Consider the following 25,505-nt stretch of genomic DNA (forward strand, 5'->3'; position numbering starts at 1 on the left):
GACACAAACAACTTCTTGAAATGATCTGTCACAGAGATGGACATAGAATACTGAGTACTGAGAAATGCGGCTACAGGATCAGATTAACTGCCCTGGAGAAAAATAAAGGTCATGCTTGTATCACAAGGAGAAGATTAAATTTAAAGGGTCTTGCCACTCGTGTTTTATTTAAAACAATTGTTCTTCTCTCAAGTGCCTTCATATCCCTCACAAAATATGGAGAACAAAATAGTACTGTATAGAATTTTGGTCTCCATATTTTGTGAGGGATGTGAAGACACTGAAGAGAGCTCAGAGATGGGTAATGTGTCTTATTCCAGGTCTGCAGGGTATGATCTATGGAGAAAGTCAAGTCGTCACTTTTTATTGTCATTTCGACCATAACTGCTGGTACAGTGCACAGTAAAAATGAAACAACGTTTTTCAGGATCATGGTGCTACATGAAACAATACAAAAACCACAATGAACTACATAAAAACAACACAAAAACTATACTAGACTACAGACCTACCCAGGACTGCATAAATTGCACAAAACAGTGCAGGCATTACAATAAATAATAAACAAAACAATAGGCACAGTAGAGGGCAGTAGGTCGGTGTCAGTCCAGGCTCTGGGTGTTGAGGAGTCTGATGCCTTGGGGGAAGAAACTGTTACATAGTCCGGTTGTGAGAGCCCAAATGCTTCGGTGCCTTTTGCCAGATGGCAGAAGGGAGAAGAATTTGTATGAGGGGTGCGTGGGTTCCTTCATAATGCTGTTTGTTTTATGGATGCAGCGTGTGGCGTAAATGTCTCTAATGGCAGGAAGAGAGACCCTGATGATCTTCTCAGCTGACCTCACTATCAGCTGCAGGGTCTTGTGATTTGAGATGGTGCAATTTCCAAACCAGGCAGTGATGCAGCTGCTCAGGATGCTCTCAATACAACCTCTGTAGAATGTGGTGAGGATGGGGGGTGGGAGATGGACTTCTCTCAGCCTTCGCAGGAAGTAGAGACGCTGCTGGGCTTTCTTTGCTACGGAGCTGGTGTTGAGGGACCAGGTGAGATTCTCCGCCAGGTGAACACCAAGAAATTTGGTGCTCTTAATGATCTCTACGGAGGAGTCGTCGATGTTCAGCGGAGAGTGGTCGCTCCGTGTCCTCCTGAAGTCAACAGCCATCTCTTTTGTTTTGTTCATATTCAGAGACAGGTTGTTGGCTCTGCACCAGTTCATTAGCTGCTGCACCTCCTCTCTGTATGCTGACTCGTCGTTCTTGCTGATGAAACCCACCACAGTCGTGTCGTCGGTGAACTTGATGATGTGGTTTGTGCTGTGTGTTACAGCACAGTCATGGGTCAGCAAAGTGAACAGCAGTGGACTGAGCACACAGCCCTGGGGGGGCCCCGTGCTCAGTGTGATAGTGATGGAGATGCTGCTTCCAATACGGACTGACTAAGATCTCCCATTCAGGAAGTCTAGGATCCAGTTGCAGAGGGAGGTGTTCAGGCCCAGCTTTCCAAACAGTTTCTGAGGAATGATTGTGTTGAATGCTGAACTGAAGTCTATGAACTGCATTCGAATGTACCTGTCTTTTTTGTCCAGGTGGAGGGTGATGGCAATGGTGTCGTCTGTTGAATGGTTGGGACGATACGCGAACTGCAGGGGGTCCAGTGAGGGGGGCAGCAGGGTCTTGATGTGCCTCATGATGAGCCTCTTGAAACACTTCATGATGATGGATGCGAGTGCAACAGGACGGTAGTCATGGAGGCAGGACACTGAAGACTTCTTCGGCACGGGGACAATGGTGGCGGCCTTGAAGCATGTAGGAATGACAGCGCTGCTCAGGGAGATGTTGAAGATGTCAGTGAGAATCTCTGCTAGCTGGTCTGCACATCCTCTAAGAACTCTGCCAGGAATATTGTCTGGTCCAGCAGCCTTCCATGGGTTGACCCTGCACAGGGTTCTCCTCACATCGGCCATGGAAAGACACAGCACCTGAGTCATTTGGAGGAGGGGTGGTCTTCCTCGCCGCCATGTCATTTTCCACCTCAAACCGAGCGTAGAAGTTGTTCAGCGCATCTGGGAGGGAGGCGTCACCAGCACAGGCAGGTGGTGTTGTCTTGTAGTTGGTGATGTCCTGAATGCCCTTCCACATGCGTCGCATGTCACCGCTGTCCTGGAAGTGGCTGTGGATTCACTGGGCGTGTGCACGCTTTGCCTCTCTGATGGCCTGGGACAGTTTGGCCCTCGCTGTTGTTAGGGCTGCCTTGTCGCCTGCCCTGAAGGTGGAGTCACGGGTCCTCAGCAGCGCACGCACCTCCGCGGTCATCCATGGCTTCTGGTTTGCACGTGTAGTGATGGTCTTGGCCACAATGACATCATCGATGCACTTGCTGATGTAGCTAGTCACTGATGCGATGTACTCCTCTAAGTTGGTAGAGTCGCCATTGGTTGCAGCCTCCCTGAACATGTGCCAGTCAGTGTGCTCAAGGCAGTCTTGAAGAGCAGAGCTGGCTCCTGCTGGCCAGGTTTTCACCTGCTTCTGAACTGGTCTGGAGCACCTGACGAGCAGTCTGTATGCTGGGATTAGCATAACAGAGATGTGGTCTGAGTAACCGAGGTGGGGGCAGGGCTCCGCCCGGTACGCGTCGGGAATGTTTGTGTATAAAAGGTCCAATGCGTTCTCCCCTCTCGTTGCAAAGTCCACGTTCTGATGGAATCTGGGGAGCACTGACTTAAGGTTCGCGTGGTTAAAATCTCCAGCGACGATAAACAGTTCACCAGGGTGTGTGTTCTGCAGTTCACTAATAGCCCCATACAGTTCACAGAGCGCCTCCTTAGCATTAGCGCTGGGGTGGAATGTAGACACCGACCATAAGGGCAGTGGTGAGTTCCCGTGGTAAGTTAAATGGCCTGCATCTAACAGTCACAAACTCCACTAGCAATGAGCAGTATTTGGAAACCAGCACAGAGTGCTTGCACCATTCCGTATTGATGTAAACACACAAGCCACCACCGCGAGTCTTACTGGAAAGAGCTGCATCTCTGTCTGCTTGAAACAAGATGAGCCCGTCCAGCTGAATGGCGGCATCCGGGATTCCGTCGGTGAGCCACGTTTCAGTGAAAACATACGCACAGCAGACTCTGTACTCCTGCCGAGTATTTCATTGGAGTCGGATGTAGTCCAATTTATTGTCCAGGGAGCGGATATTGGAGAGCAGAATGGATGGGAGAGCCGGCTGGCTAGGGTTTGCATTTTGCCTGGCACGGACTCCTGCCCGATTGCAAGAACTAAATCTTTTTAACCTAAGTAGATGTAGATTGAGAGGAGAGATGATAGAAATGTTCAAAGTCATTAAGAGTATAAGTAGGGTGGATGCCAGCTTACTTCAAAATTAATCCATCAGTGAGGACAAGGGGCCATAGGTGGAGACTAGTTAAAGAGAGATTTTAGACTAACATTAGGAAGCATTTCTTTACACAGCGAGTTGTAGACACATGGAGCAAACTACCTAGTTACGTAGTTGAAAGAAGCTCTTTTGAGACTTTCAAATCTAAACTTGATAGTTATTTCAACACACTATGTGAATAGGAATTTGGCAGGCTTTGTTGGACCAAGTGGCCAGTTCTTGTCAAAAACTTTCTAATATTCTAATGTTCTAATATATTCTGTCAATTAAAATCTAATATGCTTAATTGTATTCTCTGAGGAATTTTCTTTTCTGTTACACGACTACAAGGATTTGATTTGTAAGAGCTTAAACAACTGTCAAATGTCAAACAATAAACTTTCTCAAAAGGAGTCACTAGTTCTTTGCTGTATTAATCTGTTCAGAATAAAGTGCATATGGATAATTCTGCTCTGTTACCTTCATCTGCATACTTAAACGGTAACATTCCACAAATACTTAACATGTTGCAAATTAAATCAGTTAAAATTTAGACAAAGATGTTAACTAGTTTTCAATACATATAAACGGATGAAGAGAAACAGCAAATTAAATACCCCAGGAACTAGCTGTGAATACAGCCTGCCAAGTAGGACCTGTGTAAATTTTTAGAGCTTGAAGAGTACAGGAATTTGAGGCTGGAGTGCGCCAAGACACTTCTTCCCTGTTCTGATGTTTGGTCTGAACAACAACTGAACCACTTGACCATGTCCACATGCTTTTATGCATTGAGTTGTTGCCACATGATTGGCTGAGTGTAATTTGTATTAATGAGCAGGTGTACATGTATACCTAATAAAGTGGCCAATGAATGTATGTTTTGCTATTGTCCAGGTGCTTCAAAGCTGAGTGCAAAGCCAGTTGGATTGTAACTGATGTGGACCTGTTGTGGCGGTAGGCAAATTGCACTGGGTCCAGACCAATTTGTCCTACCAACCAAGTGCCTACCTGACCTAGTCCCATTTGCTCTCAACATTTACTATCTGAGTAACTGGCCAAATGACTTTTTGTATGCACCTACCATTTCCTCTGACAGCTTGTTCCATATACCCATCGCTCTCCCTGTGGAAAAAACTTGGCCATCAAGTCCCCTTTAAATCTTGCCATCTCATTAAAACCTGTGTCCTCTATTTTTTGACTTCCTTCCCTGTGACCATTCAACTTACCTGCGTCCCTGATGATTTTATAAAACTCTACAAGATCTTCCTTCAACCTCCTTTGTTCCAGGGTAATAGTCCCAGTCTATCTAGTCTCTCTTTATAACTCAAGTCCTTCGGCCCCAGCACCATCCTTGTGAATCTTTTCTGCATCCACTCTAGCTTAAGTCACATCCTTCCAATAGCAAAGTAAAAGTAGTAAGTTGATTCGATTGAACAAGGCCATGTACGGTGCCTTGAAAAAGTATTTAGCCCCTACAACTATTTTCACATTTTACTGTCTCATTTTCTAAATTTACAATATATTAAAGTAGGATTTTTGAGCTAATCTGCATGATATCAAATCAAAACAAAAATTCCAAAACCTGTCAACAATTTACTAAAAGTTAAAAATAAAATTGTGAGGTTGAAAAAGTATTCATCCACTTTGTAATTACTACACTAATTTTCCTCAAGTACAATACTGTATACTACCTTACCAAGCCACCCAATTTGTTGATGTTGAAAATTGGAGGGTCATCAGTTTTCAACGAATTCTTAAGAATAAATAGCCCCTCTCTCTAAGGTCTAACAATCTAGTCAATTTTCAACAGACCAAACCAAAATTACGACAAAAGAGCATTCAATGCAAGTCAGAGAAATGCTAATAGAGAAGCACAAATCTGGGGAAGGGTACAACATCTCAAAGACACTGAACATACCTCAGAGCTCAATGCAGTCCATCACCAAAAAGTGGAAAAAATATGAAGCCTCAGGCACACTGCTGAGGTCAGCTGCTCCATCTAAAGTTGGTTGCCAGGGAAGAATAGCCTTATAAGAGTGGCTACTGTCACGCCAACAGTCACTGAGTGGGCTGCAGAAGTCAGTGGCTGCAAATGAAGATGAATTTTGTGGCTCCACAATCTCTAAGGCCTTGCACAAAAAGAGTGTTTATGAAAGAGTGGCAAAGAAGCCATGGATAAAAATAAAATGTATCCTTGCCTGTAGAGACTTAGCGAAGCATCACTTCAAAGATATTGTAAAGATGTGGAAGAAGAATGAGACTAAAGTGGAAATTTTCACTGTAACACTCAGTCATACATGTAGTGTAAATCTATTACTGTGCATCTTTACAATACTGTAAATCATGTTGTGGGGATGCTTTTCACCAGCACAGACTGAAAATCTGGTCAGGATTGATGGGAAGATGAATACTGCTAAATAGAGAGAGATCCTGGATAAAAATGTGCTAATCTCTAATACAGAGTTTAAACTGGGGAGGAAGTTTGCCTTTCAACAGGATAATGACCCAAAGCACACTGCCAGAGCAACCATAGAGTGGCTTCAAATAAAGAAAATTATGTCCTTGAGTGGCCAGAGTCTAGACCTAAACTTCAAGATTGCTATCCATCACCACTTCCCAACTAACCTGGTGCAGCTTGAGCAACTTTTGCAAGGAGGAATGGGCAAATCTTGCTCCATCACGTTATGCAAAGCTAACAGAGACTTATCCAAAAAGACTACTGTTTATAATAGTTGTGGGAGATGGTTCAGCTAAGTACTGAGCAAAGGGGGATGAATACTTTTGAATTGCTGACATTTCAGTTTTTTAACTTAGTTTTTCATGCTTTACTATTTTCCTTTTTTGTTCGGGCTTTACTGTGAAAAAAAAGGAGCATGTGATTTGCAAATAAAAATTCTCAGTTAAATTGATCAAAATCCTTGGTTGAAATACTCATTTAGGCAAACAAAGGGTTGGGAACTGAATATATTTACAAGGCACTGTATAGAAGCTGGTGTGGTTCCTCAAGTTTTTCTAGGAGTGATGAGTATGTCTATCACCTCTGGATATAATTCAGAGAGCATATCCTTGGCCACAGTTCAGAAAGACCGCCAATGTCTTTCCTTACGGTAAATTGCAGGGACACCTACCAGGAGATACCACCGTGAGACTTGACTGCTTTCTTGATGATGGTCATATTTCCAACCTCTCTGAGGTCTCTTAATAAATCATGAACTGAATCAATTATAGTATTTGCAGCTAAGGAAACTACCAAATATATGGCATTAACTTTTCAAGACACTTAAGTTCAAATCCTGAAGAAAAGGAAGTAAGTCTTGCAGCAAGGGGCAAGATTACTTCCACTGAAAAAGAGTAGCAAATACATGGAAACATCAACACCTTCCAGTTGTATTCCAAACCACACATTTTGATTTGGATGCCTATCATAATGTTTCTTTTATCAAAGCAAATTCAAAGTCTTGGAACCACATACCAATCAGTATTGCAGAAATATCAAATATGTTGGATGCTTGTGATTCACTCCTATTTCTTCTCTCTCTCAAATGTGTTCTGTATTTCCATTCCCCACATCCATTGGGAAGTGTCTGGCATTTGCTCAACTTATTTCAAAAAAAAGGAACAGTTGATTTTAATATCTTCCTTTCATCAAGTTATTATTTAACTTCAGGCATGAACCAAAAGTATAAATTAGATGAATCTTCATTTATGCCAATTATTTTTACACACAGAATTTGCCATCTTAGATGTATTCCATTCCTTCTTCAACAGACTGTGCTGGTGGTGGATCTGTAGAGAAATATAATAGCCAGATACCTGCAGTTAACTTCTTTGAGATGTCTGTCCTTGAAAGAAGTTTGGAATGAACTGGATGTCGATGCTAGCTGAATAATTTAAGATATTAACTAAAGAGTGTGTTTTTCCTTCAGATTTGCTGAATCTGCTATGTCTGGTTGCACGAGGCTTATCAACACTGCTGAAAATCAGAAATCCCTAACAACAACTGACTTTTGGAAAGGGAATTGCTAAATATTTTGGGCAGTTTTCTTCAAAGTCAGCAAAGATTGCTATTGGCTGCAAAATTGAAGCTGTTATCTGGCAACCACTGTAATATTTTATAATAAATCTGAGGAAAAAGGCTGAATACTGTCAGAATGTACAGGACACAATGTATCCTTTGTCTTATGTCTGCAGCAAGCTGGGAAATCAGACTATGTCAATGGAGGGAGGACAAACTTTCTCTCCAGAGTGGAAAGAGTGGTAATACAGTGATTAAAAACTACTGGAGTTTCAAATGAAAGCTGAAAAAAAATCTGATTCTTTAAGAAATTCAGGGAAAGAAATCTTCCATCACTAATGTGCCCCATTTGTGACTCTAGGTCCTCTAGTAAGATTGCCTTTAACGTCCCTTTTAAACAATCTAGTAAGCCACTCCGTTCATGAAGAAATTAGAAATGGATGATAAAGTCTGGCCTTTGTAGTAATATTCACATCCCAGGAATCAATATGTGAATAACAAGTGTTATCCATTGGTGCAGTATAACAAGGCACAGTCCAAGTGGAGCTAGAATGGAACACTTGTAAAGGCAAAAGTAGCCAACTTATATTCCCACAATCACAACTCTACAGCAAATAAATCCCACAGGTGTTTTGTGCTGAACTTTCCAATCAAGATCAGTAAGACCACTGAAATGAATATAATTCTCAGGACAACCATCCGTAGTATAAAGTGGTGGGGCCAGACATTAAGTGAACCTAGCCCCTTATCACAGTATCTCTACTTCACCCTAGCACTCAGTACTGAATCAAGTAGAAATAAGTTGAAATAACAGATTTTCAAAATATGTATTTCCTATTTTAAAATCAATTTACTTAAAACTAATTATCCAGGGGAATTATAATACACATTTATAAAATTAATTTCTTAGAAACAGACAGTATGCTCAGCAGTGATTATCCTTTAGAGTGCCATTAATAAATCACTTACAATTCAGAGAACAAACTGGACCATTTTCAATTAATATTCTGTAAGAATTAATATTGGAAATTTTCATCATGGCACCAGTTCCACTTAATTATGGCAGAGAATGCTGCAAACTAGTGTAACCTATGTTGGAGACTGAATCCCAATACAAACTTCAGGATTTCTACATCAAAAATTGCATATTTGTTCTGTGTGACTTTCACTTCTGACATGTTATTTGATCTGGCAGCTCTATACCTCAATGATACCATTATTCATTGTACAATTTTCTGAAGAGAGTATGTAAGGATTTGCTGCATTACAATTATTGGATAAATAAATCCAGATTTTGAAAACATGTCTTTCCACTGTTACCATATTAGGTAATTTTCAAGCTTTCATAATCAATCTGCTTATATAAGTGCTCTGAAATTATTAAAAGAGTTAAAAGCTATGTCCACTACACAAACATTGCTAACAAGGATAGTGCAAAACTTTCTTGGGGCTTAGTCCAATGGAGCTAAATACACTCTGTACAATTATGGAACTTATGACACAACATACCATTGCAGCTTTACAGGAGGCATTAAAATGAACAAGCCAATGTTCTAATTTATTGATGTTTTCATTGAACTGTATAATTATGAATACAAAGAGCAATTCTCAATGGCCTTTTTTTGGAAAATAATATGATAACTGCAGTCAAAAATGGATTTCAAAATTAATGAACCATCTACAAATTTGCAGATGATACCACTATCGTGGGCTGTATCTCAAATAGTGATTCTGAGTACAGGAGAGATAAAGAGCTAAGTAACAAGGTGTCAGGACAACATCTTTTCCCCTAATGCCAGCAAAACAAAAGAGCTGCTCATTGACTTCAAGAAGGGGACAGTGCACAAGCTCCTGACTTACTCAGTGATACTGAGGTTGAGAGTTTCAAGTTCCTAGGAGTGAGCATCTCTGCTGGAGTGGAACCTCTCCTGCTCTTACCACGTGTACACCATTGCCAAGAAAGCTCACCATGCCTCTATTTCCTCAGGGGGCTAAAGAAATTTGGCATGTCCCCATTGAATATTACCAATTTTTAAATGACACAACATAGAAAGCATCTCATCTGGATGCATCACAGCTTGGTATAGCAACTACTCCTCCCATGACCACAAGAAACTACAGAGACTCATGAATGCAGCTCAGCACATCACGAAAACCAGTCTCCCCTCATGGACTTAGTCTATACATCTTGCTGCCTTGGTAAAGCAGCCAGTATAATCAAAGTTGCCACTAACGCATTCCCTCTTTTCACTTCTCCCATTAGGCATAAGATTCAAAAGCCCCGAAGCACTTATCACCAGGTTCAAAGACATAAAACTATCAAATGCTTCCCTAGCATGATAAGATGGACTCTTGACCTCATAATCTACCTCATTATGATCCTGTACCTTATTGTCTATTGGCACTGCACTTTCTCTGCAGCTGTTACATTTTATTCTGGATTGTTATTGGTTTACCTTGCACTATCTCAATGCACTGCATTGCAAAACAAGCTTTTCACTGTACCTCAGTACATGTGACAATAACAGGAAATCCCATAGGTATTCTTTGCTCTCTCTGAGGACTTGCAACACTGAAACATACCATGCAAACCAACAGCTATATGTTGGTATGTATACACTTCTTCTCACATTGCCCAATCCCCTTCTATAAATGCGTCCTTTTCTTAAAAATATCTAAATTAGTTCCCGCAATCTCTCCAAATGGTAGTCACTTAAACGCAGAATGGCACATTCGTGCAGCCAGTAATACTGCCCTCTTATAACTCCAGCAATCTAGGTTTGATCTGACCTCTTGTGCCTTCTACAGGGAGTTTGCCTATTCTCCCCAAGTTCTGAAATTTCCTCTTACTTCTGGGTTTTTCTCCAGTTGCCCTGATTTTCGTCCCCTGTCCCTGGGACATGCTGATTATTAGGTTAACAGGCAGCTATATATTAGCCCCAGAGTATAGGGAAATAGACTACAGGTCAAACATAGGGGCATAATATCGATGATATTATGAAAGACCATTCCCAACAGGGTGTACAAAGAACCTATGTGCAAAAGATAACAAACAAAAGAAAAAAAAAGCAATAATTATCAAAAAGATGAGATGAAGAGTCCTTGAAAGTGAGTCCATAGGTTGTGGGAACAGTTCAGTGATAGGACCCTGATGGTTGAGGTGTAATAACTGTTACTGAAACTGTTAAGTGTGAGTCTTGAGCCTCCCATACCTTCTTCCTGATGGCAGCAGCGAGAAGACAGCATGGCCTGGGTGGCTGGGGTCCCTGATTATGGATGCTGCTTTCCTGTGACAGTGCTCCAGGTAGATGTGTTCAAAGGTGGGGAGGGCTTTGCCTGTGACGGACTGGGCCTTATCCAGTACTTTTTTGTAAATTTTCTGTTCAAGGGCATTGGTGCTTCCATATCAGGCTGGAACCAGTCAATACACTCTATCATATATTTGTACAAGTTCATCAAAGATTTAGATGTCATTCCAAATCTTCATAACCTTCTCAGGATATAGAGGCGCTGCCGTACTTTCTTCGTAATTGCACTTTTGTGCTTGGTCCAGGACAGGTCCTCTGAAATGGTAACACTAAGGAGGCAGTATCCATCATTGGAATGAACCTGACCACCCAGGCCATGCTCCCTTCTTGCTGCTGCCATCAGGAAGGTGATACAGGAGCCTCAGGACTCACAACACCAGGTTCAGGAAAAGTTACTACCCCCCAACCATCAGGCTTTTGAGGGCGCAAAGGGCACAACTTCTCTTGCCCATCACTGAAAAGTTCCCTCAATGAAAGGACTCACTTTCAAGGACTCTTCATCTCACGATATTTATTGCTTATTTTATCATTATTCTTTCTTTTTGCATTTGCACAGTTATCTTTCGCGCACTGGTCGAACACCCAGATAGGTGTGGTCTTCCACTGGTTTTGTTATGGTTATTATTCTATGGATTTATTGAGTATGCCCACAAGAAAATGAATCTTAGAGTTGTATATGGTGACATATATGTACTTCGATAACAAATTTATTTTGTTCTTTGAATTTAAAGTTGTTGACATCTCCAATTCTGACCCTCATGGACCTCCTGAATTCAATAATCAGCTCCTTGGTCTCGCTGGTATTATGTAAGAGGCTGATTTTCAGCCAGATCTCAGCCAGATTTTCATTCTCCCTCCTATATACTGGTTTGTCACCATCTTTGATTCAGCCGATGACAGTGATGTTGTCAGCAAACTTAAATACGACTTTGGAGCTTTGCTTAGCCACATAGTTGTAAGTGTGAAGTGGGTAGAGCAGAGTGTTAAGCACATAGAATTGTGGTGAATCTATACTGATGGTGATTGTGGAGGAGATGTTGTTGCCAATCCAAACTAAATGGAGTCTGCAAGTGAGGAAATCGAAGATCCACTTGCACAAAGAAGTATTGAGGCCAAGGTCTTGACCTTAACCAGAGTCATAACCCTTAACCCGAACTCCAACCCCAATCCCAACCACCTGCACAAACCCTGGCCCACATCCCCACAGAGCTTAGCCTACATCCCCTAACCCTAAAACAAATTCCTAATGCCAGAACTTTTCCCTCACCCTAAACACATTCCCTACAAACCCCCCTCCAACACCAACCATAAGAAATAACTCCACCAACCTTAGCCACCGCCCCCACAAGCCCTAAGAATACTCATAGCCCTAAATCTTAATAAGATAGATGATAGAATGGGAACGATCCCAATTAAAGCAAGTAGTATTGGACAGGCTAATTAAGATAAGGGCCAGATCAAAGTGGTAGGGTCAAGTGACATTGAACCTCCTGTAACGAGATCAACGAACACAAGAGGGATAATTTTTGCATTGCCTACAAAATAGCATCCTATGCAAAAAGGTGAAGGTTGTAGAGTCATCTTGTTTTGAAGTCTTTTTGTTTTTCTGAACTGTCTTGCACAATTTATGCTTAACTTACATTCTGTGTTATCTGAATTTCTGAGCTTGTGATGCTGCTGCAAGTAAGTTTTTCATTGTATGTGTACCTCACCATACTTGCACGCGTAATAGTAACATGTACTTCACTGGACTTGCATCTCGATACATTGCATTATCAACTCTCATACAAAACAGTCCAGAAATGGAACAGACCCTTCAGTTCACTATGCATGTGTTGACCATGATGCCAAATTAATCTAATCCCATCTGCCAGCACATGACTCATATTGCTCCATTCCCTGCTTGTAAAATGCCTATCGAAATGCTTCTGAAATGCTGCTATTACATCTGTTTCCACCACGTTGCCTGGCAGTGCAATCCTGGCATACACTACTACTCTCTGCATACTAAAATAAACTATCTTCCTTCAAACATTTTCCCCTCTCACCTTAAACTCTGTTTTTTTTTCCTTTCTGGGAAACAAACTCTATCCACCTGATCTATGACTCTCTTAAGTTTTATGTCAGGTTGCTCCACAGCCCTCAACACACCAGGAAAAAAAAGCGATCCAAGTTTGTCTAACCTCTCCTTATATCTAATACTATTTAATCCAGGCATCATTCTAGTAAGCCTCATCTGCACCCACTCCAAAGCATTCATGTTCTTTCTGTAAAATGGTGACTACAACAGTACACAATACTCCAAATGTTGCAGAATTACTTCTTGACTCTTGTACTCATTGCCTTGACTGTTGAGAGCAAGCATGCTGTATACCATCTAAACCACCCTCTCTACTTGTATAGCCACTTTCACTTTCACCCCAAGATCTCTCTATACATCAGTGTACCTGAGGCCGTACTATTTATTGCATACTTTCACCTTACATTTGACCTCTCAAAGTGCAACACTCATACTTGTCCAGACTAAACTTTATAGTAGGCAGTTTAAAGGGCTTGGCATGGATTAGATGAGCTGAAGATCCTGTTTCTCTGCTGGACGTTTCTATGACTCTATAAACGTCCAGCAGAGAAACAGGATCTTCAGCTCATCTAATCCATGCCAAGCCCTTTAAGCTGCCTACTCTCACCAACCTGCACCACGATCATAACCCTCCACACCCCCACCATTCATGTAGCTATCCAAACTTCTCTTAAACATGGAAATCGAGCTTGCGTGCACCACCTGCACTGGCAGCTCATTCCACACTCTCATGACCCTCTGAGTGAAGACATTTCCCCTCATGTTCTCCTTAAACTTTTCACCTTTCACCTTTAACCTTAGTTGTAGTCACACCCAACCTCAGTGGTTGCATTTACCCTATCTAGACCCCTCATAATTTTGTATATCACTTTCAAATCTCCTCTCAATCTTCTACGTTCCAAGGAATAAAGTCCTAACCTATTCAATCTTTCCATATAACTCAGTTATTCCAGACCTGGCAACATCTTTGTAATTTTTCTTTGTACCCTTTCAATCTTATTTACATCTTTCCTGTAGGTAGGTGACCAAAACTGCACACAATATTCCAAATTAGGCCTCAAAAACATGCTATATAACTTCAACATAACATCACATCTCCTATACTCAATACTTCGATTTATAAAGGCCAATGTGCCAGAAGGTTTCTTTACCACCCTATCAACCTGTTACACTACTTTCAATGAAATACAGACCTGTATTCCCAGGTTTCTTTGTTGTAGCACATTCCTCATTGCACTACCATTCACTGTGTAAGACCTACTCTGGTTGATCCTACCAAAGTCCAACACCTCGCACTTGTTTGCATTAAATTCCATTTGCCATATTTTAGCCCATTTTTCCAGCTGGCCCAGATCCCGCTGCAAGCCATGATAGTTTTCCTCACTGTCCACTACACAACCAATCTTGGCGTCATCTGCAAATTTAACCACAACATCCACTGCTTGCCTTCATCAACTTTCCTGGTAATATTCTCAGAAAACTCTACAGGATTGGTTAGATATGAGCTACCATGTTGACTATCCCAAATCAGTCCATGTCGATCTAAATACTCATATATTCGGTTCCTTAAAATACCTTCAAATAACTTTCGCACCACTCCTGCAAGGATCACCAACCTATAAATTCCTGGTTTACTTTTGGAGACCTTCTTAAACAGTGGAACAACATTGGTTAGAACATGGAATAGTACAGCACAGTACAGGCCCTTCGGCCCACAATGTTATGCTGACCCCCAAGCCCTGCCTCTCATATAACCCCCCCACCTTAAATTCCTCCATATACCTGTCTAGTAGTCTCTTAAACTTCACTAGTGTACCTGCCTCCATCACTGACTCAGGCAGTGCATTCCACGCACCAACCACTCTCTGAGTAAAAAACCTTCCTCTAATATCCCCCTTGAACTTCCCACCCCTTACCTTAAAGCCACGTCCTCTTGTATTGAGCAGTGATGCCCTGGGGAAGAGGTGCTGGCTATCCACTCTATCTATTCCTCTTATTATCTTGTACACCTCTATCATGTCTCCTCTCATCCTCCTTCTCTCCAAAGAGTAAAGCCCTAGCTCCCTTAATCTCTGATCATAATGCATACTTTCTAAACCAGGCAGCATCCTAGTACATCTCCTCTGTACCCTTTCCAATGCTTCCACATCCTTCCTATAGTGAGGTGACCAGAACTGGACACAGTACTCCAAGTGTGGCCTAACCAGAGTTTTATAGAGCTGCATCATTACATCGTGACTCTTAAACTCTATCCCTTGACTTATGAAAGCTATCGCCCATAAGCTTTCTTAACTACCCTATCCACCTGTGAGACAACTTGCAGGAATCTGTGGACATGTACCCCGAGATCCCTCTGCTCCTCCACACTACCAAGTATCCTGCCATTTACTTTATACTCTGCCTTGGAGTTTGTCCTTCCAAAGTGTACCACCTCACACTTCTCTGGGTTGGACTCCATCTGCCACTTCTCAGCCCACTCCTGCATCCTATCAATGTCTCTCTGCGATCTTTGACAATCCTCTACACCATCTACAACACCAACAACCTTTGTGTCATCTGCAAACTTGCCAACCCACCCTTCTACCCCCACATCCAGGTCGTTAATAAAAATCACGAAAAGTAGAGGTCCCAGAACAGATCCTTGTGGGACACCACTAGTCACAATCCTCCAATCTGAATGTACTCCCTCCACCACCACCCTCTGCTTTCTGCAGGCAAGCCAATTCTGAATCCACCTGGCCAAACTTCCCTGGATCCCATGCCTTCTAACTTTCTGAATAAGCCTACCATGTGGAACCTTGTCAAATGCCTTACTAAAATCCATATAGATCACATCCACTGCACTACCCTCATTTACATGCCTGGTCACCTCCTCAAAGAACTCTATCAGGCTTGTTAGACACAATCTGCCCTTCACAAAGCCATGTCCCCGATCAGACAATGATTCTCTAAATGCCTATAAATTCTATCTCTAAGAATCTTTTCCAACAGCTTTCCCACCACAGTCGTAAGGCTCACTGGTCTATAATTACCCGGACTATCCCTACTACCTTTTTTGAACACAGGGACAACATTCGCCTCCCTCCAATCCTCCGGTACCATTCCCGTGGATAACAAGGACATACAGATCCTAGCCAGAGGCGCAGCAATCTGTTCTCTCGCCTCGTGGAGCAGCCTGGGGAATATTCCGTCAAGCCCTGGGGACTTATCTGTCCTAATGTATTTTAACAACTCCAACACCTTCTCTCCCTTAATATCAACATGCTCCAGAATATCAACCTCACTCATATTGTCCTCACCATCATCAAGTTCCCTCTCATTGGTGAATATCGAAGAGAAGTATTCATTGAGGACCTCGCTCACTTCCACAGCCTCCAGGCACATCTTCCCACCTTTATCTCTAATTGGTCCTACATTCACTCTTGTCATCCTTTTTTTCTTCACATAATTGAAGAATGCCTTGGGGTTTTCCTTTACCCTACTCGCCAAGGCCTTCTCATGCCCCCTTCTTGCTCTTCTCAGCCCCTTCTTAAGCTCCTTTCCTGCTTCCCTATATTCCTCAATAGACCTATCTGATCCTTGCTTCCTAAACCTCATGTAGGCTGCCTTCTTCCACCTGACTAGATTTTCCACCTCACTTGTCACCCATGGTTCCTTCACCCTACCATTCTTTATCTTCCTCACCGGGACAAATTTATCCCTAACATCCCGCAAGAGATCTCTAAACATTGACCACATGTCCTTAGTACATTTCCCTGCAAAAATATCATCCCAATTCACACCCACAAGTTCTAGCCTTATAGCCTCATAATTTGCCTTTCCCCAATTAAAAATTTTCCTGTCCTCTCTTGATTCTATCCTTTTCCATGATAATGCTAAAGGCCAGGGAGCGGTGGTCACTGTCCCCCAGATGCTCACCCACTGAGAGATCTGTGACCTGACCCGGTTCGTTACCTAGTACTAGATCTAGTATGGCATTCCCCTTGGTCGGCCTGTCCACATACTGTGACAGGAATCCGTCCTGGACACACTTAACAAACTCTGCCCCATCTAAACCCTTGGAATTAATCAGGTGCCAATCAATATTAGGGAAGTTAAAGTCACCCATGATAACAACCCTGTTACTTTTGCACCTTTCCAAAATCTGCCTCTCAATCTGCTCCTCTGTATCTCTGCTGCTACCAGGGGGCCTACAGAATACCCCCAATAGAGTAACTGCTCCCTTCCTGTTCCTGACTTCCACCCATATCGACTCAAAAGAGGATCCTGCTACATTACCCACACTTTCTGTAGCTGTAATAGTACCCCTGACCAGTAATGCCACCCCTCCTCCCTATCCCTTTTAAAGCACTGAAATCCAGGAATATTGAGAATCCATTCCTGCTGGTGCCAGCCAAGTCTCTGTAATGGCCACTACATCATAATTCCATGTATGTATCCAAGCTCTCAGTTCATCACCTTTGTTCCTGATGCTTCTTGCATTGAGGTACACACATTTGGCTATAATCCAATTTTCTGGCACTTCATCTGTCGCTAAGAATGATTTAAATATTTGCTAGGGTCCTGGCAATTTCTGCTCTTGCCTCCCTCGGGATCCAAGGAAACACTTCGTCAGGTCCTGGGGTTTTATCCACCCTAATTTGCCTCAAGACAGCAAATGCCTACTCCTCCTCTGTAATCTGTATAAAGTCCACGAAGTTGATGGCTTTTTGCCTCACTTTGAAAGACTCTGTGTCTGTCTCCTGAGTAAATACAGATGCAAAAACTTCATTCATGATCACCACCCCTCATTTCTTTTGTCTCCACAAATGGATTACCATTCTGATCTTCCAGAGGACCAATTTTGTCCCTTGCAATCTCTTTGTTCTTAACATATCTGTAAAATCCCTTAGGATTCTCCTTCACCTTGTCTGCAAGGCATCCTCATATTTTCTTTTAACCCTCTTGCTATCTTTCTTAAGTGTTCTCTTGCAATTCTTATACTCCATAAACTGATTTGTCCCTAACTGCCTTTACCTGCGATGCACCTTTCTTTCTTTCTTAACCAGGGCCTTAACATCTCTTTTAAACAAGGTTCCCTATACCTGATATCTTTACCTTTAATTTTGACAGGCACATAAAATCTTCGTCTTCTCAAAATTTCACTTTTGAAGACCTCCCACTTATCAAGTATACCTTTGCTAGAAAACAGCCTGTCCCAATCCACACCTGCTAGATCCTTACTGATGTCATCAAAATTGACCTTTCTCCAATTTAGAATCTCAACCTGCTGACCAGACCTATCATTTTGCGTATTTACTTTGAAACTAATCACATTGTGATCACTAGATGCAAAGTGATCCCCTGCACAAACATTCTATCACCTGCCCTGTCTCATTCCCTAATAGCAGATCAATTATTGCACATTCTCTCATTGAGACTTCTATGTATTGATTAAGAAAACTTTCCTGAGAACGTTTGACAAACTCTACCCCATCTCCTCCTTTTACAGTTTGAGAGTCTCAGTCAAGATATGGCAACTTAAAAATCACCTACTATAACAACCTTATGTTCCTTGCAACAAGATGCGATCTCTACAAATTTGTTCTTCTAAATCCCAAGGACTGTTGAGTGGTCTGTAATATAGCCCCATTAATGAGGTCATACCTTCCTTATTACTCAGTCCACTCATAACACTTCACTAGTCAGTCTGTCTTAAATGAGCACTGCCGTGACATTAATACATACTAGTAATGTCACCCCTCTTCCTTTAATCCCTCCTGCAACCAAGTCTCACTAATGGCTACAATACCATAATTCCAGATGTAGATCCATGCCCCGAGCTCACTTGTCCTTCCTGCATACTTCTTGCAGCTCAAGGGCATTACACAGCTCAGGGCATTAGTCGCAACATGCTCAAACTTTTGATTCCTGACTTTGTCTGAGGTCTTAACAACATCTGTCTGAACAACCTCTCCACAATCTGTTCTGGCACTCTGGTTCCCATCCCTCTGCAACTCTAGTTTAAACCCCACCATGAAGCACTAGCAAACCCTCTCAATAGGATATTAGTTCCCTTCCAGTTCAGGTGCAAACCATCTCTTCTGTACAGGTCCCACCTTCCCTGGAAGAGAGCTCAATGATCCAAAAATCTAAAGCCCACCCTCCCACACCAACTCCTCAGCCACATGTTAAACTGTATGATCTTCCTAGTTCTGGCCTCACTAGCACATGGGACAGGTAGCAATCCCGAGATCACAACCCTGGAGATCCTGCCCTTTAACGTAGCAGCTAACTCCTTGAACTCCCTTTGCAGAACCTCATTACTCTTCCTACTTATGTCATTGGTACCTACATGGACCATGACTTCTGACTGTTCACCCTCCCACTTAAGAAAACTGAGGAATTGATCTGAGATATCCTGGACGCTGGCACCCAGGAGGCAACAAACTCTCCGGGAATCTTCTTCTCATCCACAGAACCTTCTTTCTGTTCCCCTTTCACCACAGCTTGCTTCTCTCCCCCTTTTCCTTCAGAGTCACAGAACCAGAGTCAGTGCAGTATCAGAGACCTGACCGCTGTGACTTCCCCTGTTAGGTCATCCCTCCCAATAGTATCCAAAGTGATATACTTGTTGTTGAGGAGGATGGCCACAGGGGTACTCTGCACTGCTTGCTTAACCCCTTTCCCCTTTCTGTCTGTCACCCAGTTTCCTGTATCCTGCACCTTGGGATTTATCTACCGTTCTATATGTCCTATCTATCACATCCTCAGCCTCTCGAATGATTTGGAGTTCATCTAGTTCCAGCTCCAACTCCTTAATGCAGAGTGTTAGAAGCTGCAGCTGGATGTACTTCTCACAAGTGTAGTCATCAGGGACACCAAGGTCTCCCAAGCCTTCCCAAATCCCGCAAGAGGAGCATTTAGCTATCCTGCCTGGCATCTCTACTGTTTACTGTTCTAACTGAGAAAATATAAAGGAGGAAGAACAATAAACTGTAGTGGGGGGGGGGGAGAATAAGAAAAGTCTCTACCTGCAGCTTTCTTTTTGCCTTCTCTCATTCAAGCCTCTCCTCACTACAGTCTTGAAGAGCTAAAGTCTCAAAATCTCCACTCTAACGATGGCTGTCTAACTTGCCCCTGCCTTACTTTAATTTGTTCTTGTCAATCAATCCTGAATGCTGATTGACTGCTGCTCAAAACTCCAAATTGCCGTGAGTCGCTGCTTTTTCTACTCAATTGGCGAACTGAGTGGACTACATCTTCTCAGGCTTCTGATCTCTCTGTGGGTGCTGTTCATCTTTTATTTTTCTGCCCAGATCTCCAACTTATCTAAATCTTGTAACCTTTGACAACCTTCTTTACTATACACAACTTTAAAATTTTACAAATTAGCCCACTACATTTCATAGAACAGTACAGCACAATACTGGTCCTTCGATCCACAACCCCTTAACTTACTCTAAGATCAATTTAATCCTTCCCTCTAAGAGCCTTCCATTTCACTTTTATCCACGTGCCTGTCTAAAAGTCTCTTAAATGTCCCTTTCATACAGATCATTCACAGATATAACAATTGCCTTCCAAAACAGTGACTACTCTCCATTCCTTTGGGATCTCACCTGTGGCTAGAGGGGACACAAAAATCTCTGTTAAGGCCCTACTTATCACAGTCAATAACCTGGGATAAACCCATCAGGCCCTGGGCCATCTATCTTTTTGTTTTTCAAGAGACACAACACCTTCTCCTCCTCATTATCAATATGCCCAAGAGTACTTGCATACTCCACATTAATCTTGCTTTCTTTCACATCTCCTCAGTGAATACTGGTGCAAAGTTGAGTACACTCCATTACATTCTTCCATCACTAAAATTGCATCTACACTATAACAGATCTTTCCTTGCACATCACACTTTCCCCATCCCACTGAATTGCTTGCTTCTGCAGCTGCTAAAAAAGAAGTTACACCTGTAACATTTTCTAGTTCTGACACAAAAAAAACCCCACAGAGCTGAAACAGTGTCTCACTTTGTAGATTTTGGCTGGCATCGTCAATATGCTCTGTTTTTGTTTTATATCTAAGATTCCTAGCATTGGATTCAACAAGTTGAAATACAGTCACAATATTATAGAATGCCAAAAGTTTCCAGTCTTTACTTTTCCATTGAAAAGAGCCTGTACACTATCTAAAAGGATTGTGATGGAACACTCTTCATCTGCCAGGCTGAAACACCCAAGAAGCTGGACAACATACAGGGCATCACAACCCACTTTTATGAGCACCCCATTTACATATAATTACTCACTCCACCACTAATACAGAGTAGCAGCTGCCTGTACGATATTTGTGCAGAAAACCCTATAGAAGGTAGTGGATTCAGCCCAGTATATCACAGGTAATGCCCTCCCAACCACATCTACATGAAACATTACTGTAGAAAAGCAGCATCCATCATCAAAGATCCTCATCACCAATGTTGCCTCTAATTTTTAGTCAGTGTGTGCAAAAATCTTACATTGTGCAAATTTTTTTCCTGTGACAAAAGTATGTGTGCACCAAATGCACACATGGGACAGTTTATGTAGGCTTACAACATATTTGACATAAAACTGCACAGAACAACAACAAAATAACATACATATTTAAGTCACACTGACAAAAAATGCTGGTGAACACAGCAGGCCAGGCAGCATCTATAGGAAGAGGTACAGTTGACGTTTTGGGCTGAGACCCTTCGTCAGGACTAACTGAAAGAAGAGATAGTAAGAGATTTGAAAGTGGGAGGGGGAGGGGGAGATCCGAAATGATAGGAGAAGACAAGAGGGGGACGGATGGAGCCAAGAGCTGGACAGGTTATTGGCAAAAGGGATACAAGGCTGCAGAAGGGGACGGGAGGCCTAGGGAGAAAGAAAGGGGGAGGGGGGGAAGCCCAGAGGATGGGCAAGGAGTTATAGTGAGAGGGACAGGAGGAGAAAAAAAGAGAAAAAAAGGGGAAAGAAAAAAATCATAATAATGACTATAATAAATAAATAAATAACAGATGGGGTACGAAGGGGAGGAGGGGCATTAACGGAAGTTAGAGAAGTCAATGTTCGTGCCATCAGGTTGGAGATATTTAATTTTTATCATATTTAAGTCCCTCAGTCATTTTTTCTCTCTCCTGTCTTTGGCATTTACCCATTCTTTGTAAACTCTATCTCGACTAATAGAACTTCCATCCCATTGATAGCTTTTGATTCTCATTAACATATCCAAATAATATTCACCTAAACAGTTTCTCAGTTTGTTTTTGAGTCGATTCATTAGGCTAAATCCTCGCTCACGGTCCGCACTAGATGCAAGAAAGGTTCCCCCAGTGTCCATCAACTGTGCATGGTCGCAAAACTGTCCATTTTGAAGTACAAATGCCACCATTTGAGCAAAGTTTGAAATCAGTTTGGATTTAATTTTTTTCTTGCACAGAAAATTTGAAATCATTGAACTGTCTACCTATTACAATATTTTCAGCTAGAAAATCATGATATTTTCTACATAAGGCCAAATGTGAAATCACAATCTGCAATTGCGGAGAAATCAAAAGCTGACCATTCTTGTACCTCAACTTTGATCTCCTCTGAGTTTGATAGTTTTCGCTCTCGCTCATCTGCACTCAACCGTAACATGCGTAGTGCTCCTGTAATGGGTAATGATGAGTTCTGTTGCCAGAGCTTTTGTACACCATCCAAGTGCGATTTACTCGCCAAATGACGCTTCAAAAAGTCAAGTTTCCAAATATCATCCCACTTCTTTCCACTAGCAAATTTTCCAGCAACTTTCGCATTACGAGAATACAAACAGAAAACTCCAGTTTCCGAATCATACATAAATATTTCTCGTAGCTGAACGTTCATGACCTTTCGGTGTAACAGTTTCTACTATTTTGTTAAACAAATTTGAAGTTCTTCTGCGCTTTAAACAAATTTGCAGTTCTTTTGCGCTTCACGCCCTTCGCTTCTTTTGAATTCGACATACCGAATCAATATTTTTTCCGATAAAAACTTAGTAAGCTATCTACGGGATTTGAAACAGATCTTTGCAAACTTTACCATAGGAACACAGTCCGCCAAAGATGGCTGCCGCCGTGATGCAGGTATACAAACCGGAACGGGATAGGTGAGGTGACGTGAATTAGTGACGTGCATTGTGGTATTTGAAAAACTGACTAACTAGTTAACAGAAACAGTTAGCTAAAAGATTATTTTCAATGAATATAATTATTAATTACTACATTATTTTAGGTAACTAACCTTTTGTGTGCACATTCGTTTCCTTTGTGCGCTGGCTGAAAAACGTGTGTGCACACGCATGCGCACAGCTTAGAGGAAACTATGCTCATCACCCAGGCCATGCTCTCTCACTGCTGCTATCAGGTAGAAGGTATAAGTGCCTCAGGACTCGCATCACCAGGTTCAAGAACACTTACTACCCCTCCACCATCAGGCTCTTGAACAAAAAGGGATAATTACACATTCTATTTCTGTTACAGCCTCAACCGATGGTCTCACTTGTTATTTCATGCTCTCATTATTTATTGCTATTTAATATTTGCATCAGCACAGTTTGTTGCTGATTGATCCAGTTTACTGTTACTGTTCTATAGATTTGCTAAGTATCTCCGCAAGAAAAAGAATCTCAGGGTTGTATGTGGTGACATGTATGTACTCTGATAATAAATTTTACTTTGAACTTTGTACATTAGGCACTATAGTAATGCCCAAGGCTCATTAGAAAGCATTTTATAAACCCACAACCTCAACCATTGAGAGGAACAAGGGTGGATATATCACCAACAGGAAGGTGCCATCCAAGCCACACACTATCCTCAGTTGGAATTATATCACTGTATCTTCACTGTCACTGGGTCAACACTCTGGACCTTTCTCTAGTAGTACTGTGGCACTAGAGTCAGAGTCTAACTGTGTTGCTCACCAACCGGTTCCATCTGCATGCATTTAGCTCATAACCCTCTTGACCTCTGCTATCCATGTACTTATCGTGATGACTTTTAAATATTGCTAATGTGCTCATCTCAACCACTATTTCTGGCAGCTCATTCCAACTATTCACTGCTGCTTGCAGGAAGAGGTTGCCACTGATGTCCCTTTTCTGCAGTGTTTAAAATCAGTAACAATAATCCTCATGGTCTGTATGACTGCAGATGAATACAGTAATTCTGTAGTATTAAGTAGATAACTATTTATCATTAAAACAATCTAATTTATCAGATATCTATATATTTTGTAGTGGAGTCAGGGGATTTTTATTGTACATTCTATTTGGTATAAAGTTAGTCTTCAGTGCACTGATCATTCCTGATTTGTGATAGATTAACCCCACTCAGAAACACTTCATGTAGTCATGAATCATTTCTCCAGAAGCAAAAATTTTTGTTGGTAAGCAAAAGATACATACACACTGGGGACTTTTTGGACACAAGAGACAAGCAACCAGCAGCTTAATCAAATACAAGATACTGAAAATGCTGGAAACCTGAAATAGAAACAAAACGTGCTGGAAATACCCAGCAGGTCAGGGAGCATACTTGCAGAGATAAACAGAGTTGTCATTTCCATTTGAAGACCCTTTATCAGAATTCATAAAAGATTACTGAACTGAGATATTAACTCTCCCTCACAAATGCTACTGTTATGTACCCTTTCCTTTGCATAGGGTACAAACTAAAGGATAATAGATGACAATGGTTTGGAACAAATCATAAGAAAAATAAGCCAGATGGACATATAATGGAGTTAGGTGATGAGAAATCTTAATAAAGAAATAAAAACGAATCACCGTTTCTGTCATTGTTGCCATGGATGTAACTGTAGAGACCATTTTAATTGATGACTTTGGGTCTCCTGCTCATTGTGGTAATGCTGTTGCTAGGGAAACGTTTGTTTCAGTGCAGCAGGCGGATGAAGAGGATAAGATGCTGGGTTTCAGACAGTTGCTGTGTTCTGGTACCCACATATTGAAACTGCAATATTTTTTTAGAAATACGTTTGCCTAAGGTGCTATTTCAATTCCATAAAAATATCCAAATATAATGTTTAAAAATGAATCTGTGAGATGATATACAGTTATATAAAAAGAAACCTTTTTTTAAGTAATTGGTTAAGGTTTCTCGACAGCAGAAGTAAATTAAGATTCTCCGCAAACACATGTACACAGTTTAATTACACAATCTTTAGAGCCCATCTTAGATTTACAGTTCATAAACACTATACATGTTGAAATTTATTGATATGAAATTTAATTTCTTGTGGAGGTGGTTTAATTTTGAAATTTAAAAGCAAAGATATATCAAAAAATGTCTTGCATTGTCTTCATTTGATGCTCTGGCATCTCAGATAAAATTATAAAAAAACTTTTTACTACAATTATTTGATTTTTCTTACAGATTATTGATACTCAAGATTTCCTTTTTTGTATTCAATCTTAAAGCCTATCAGTTTGGCTTATAGGATGTATATTTTTTTAGATAATGTGCCTTTCAAACAAAACTGCGATGTTCCATGGTTTAATGTAACATGTAAATTATTTTCCTCACAGTAATCTAAAACTGGTTTCTGAATGGCTTCATGAAATCAAAACAAATTGTGCCAGAAGAAATGCAGAAAAGAGATGGCAAAAATTCTCACAGAAATGAAACAAAATGGCTATATGAAAAGAGCTATATCTTGAAATTAAAATGAGAAAATTACTTAAAGT

At 41.4% G+C, this 25,505-nt stretch overlaps 1 protein-coding gene across 10 annotated transcripts in view; it reads right to left on the reverse strand.

Moving 5' to 3' along the window:
* magi2a (membrane associated guanylate kinase, WW and PDZ domain containing 2a) overlaps positions 1-25,505 on the reverse strand; it is a 586,144-nt gene that overhangs the window by 140,126 nt on the left and 420,513 nt on the right. The window lies entirely within an intron of this gene.

Source organism: Mobula birostris, chromosome 23 (assembly GCF_030028105.1).
Source record: "Mobula birostris isolate sMobBir1 chromosome 23, sMobBir1.hap1, whole genome shotgun sequence".
NCBI lineage: Eukaryota > Metazoa > Chordata > Chondrichthyes > Myliobatiformes > Myliobatidae > Mobula > Mobula birostris.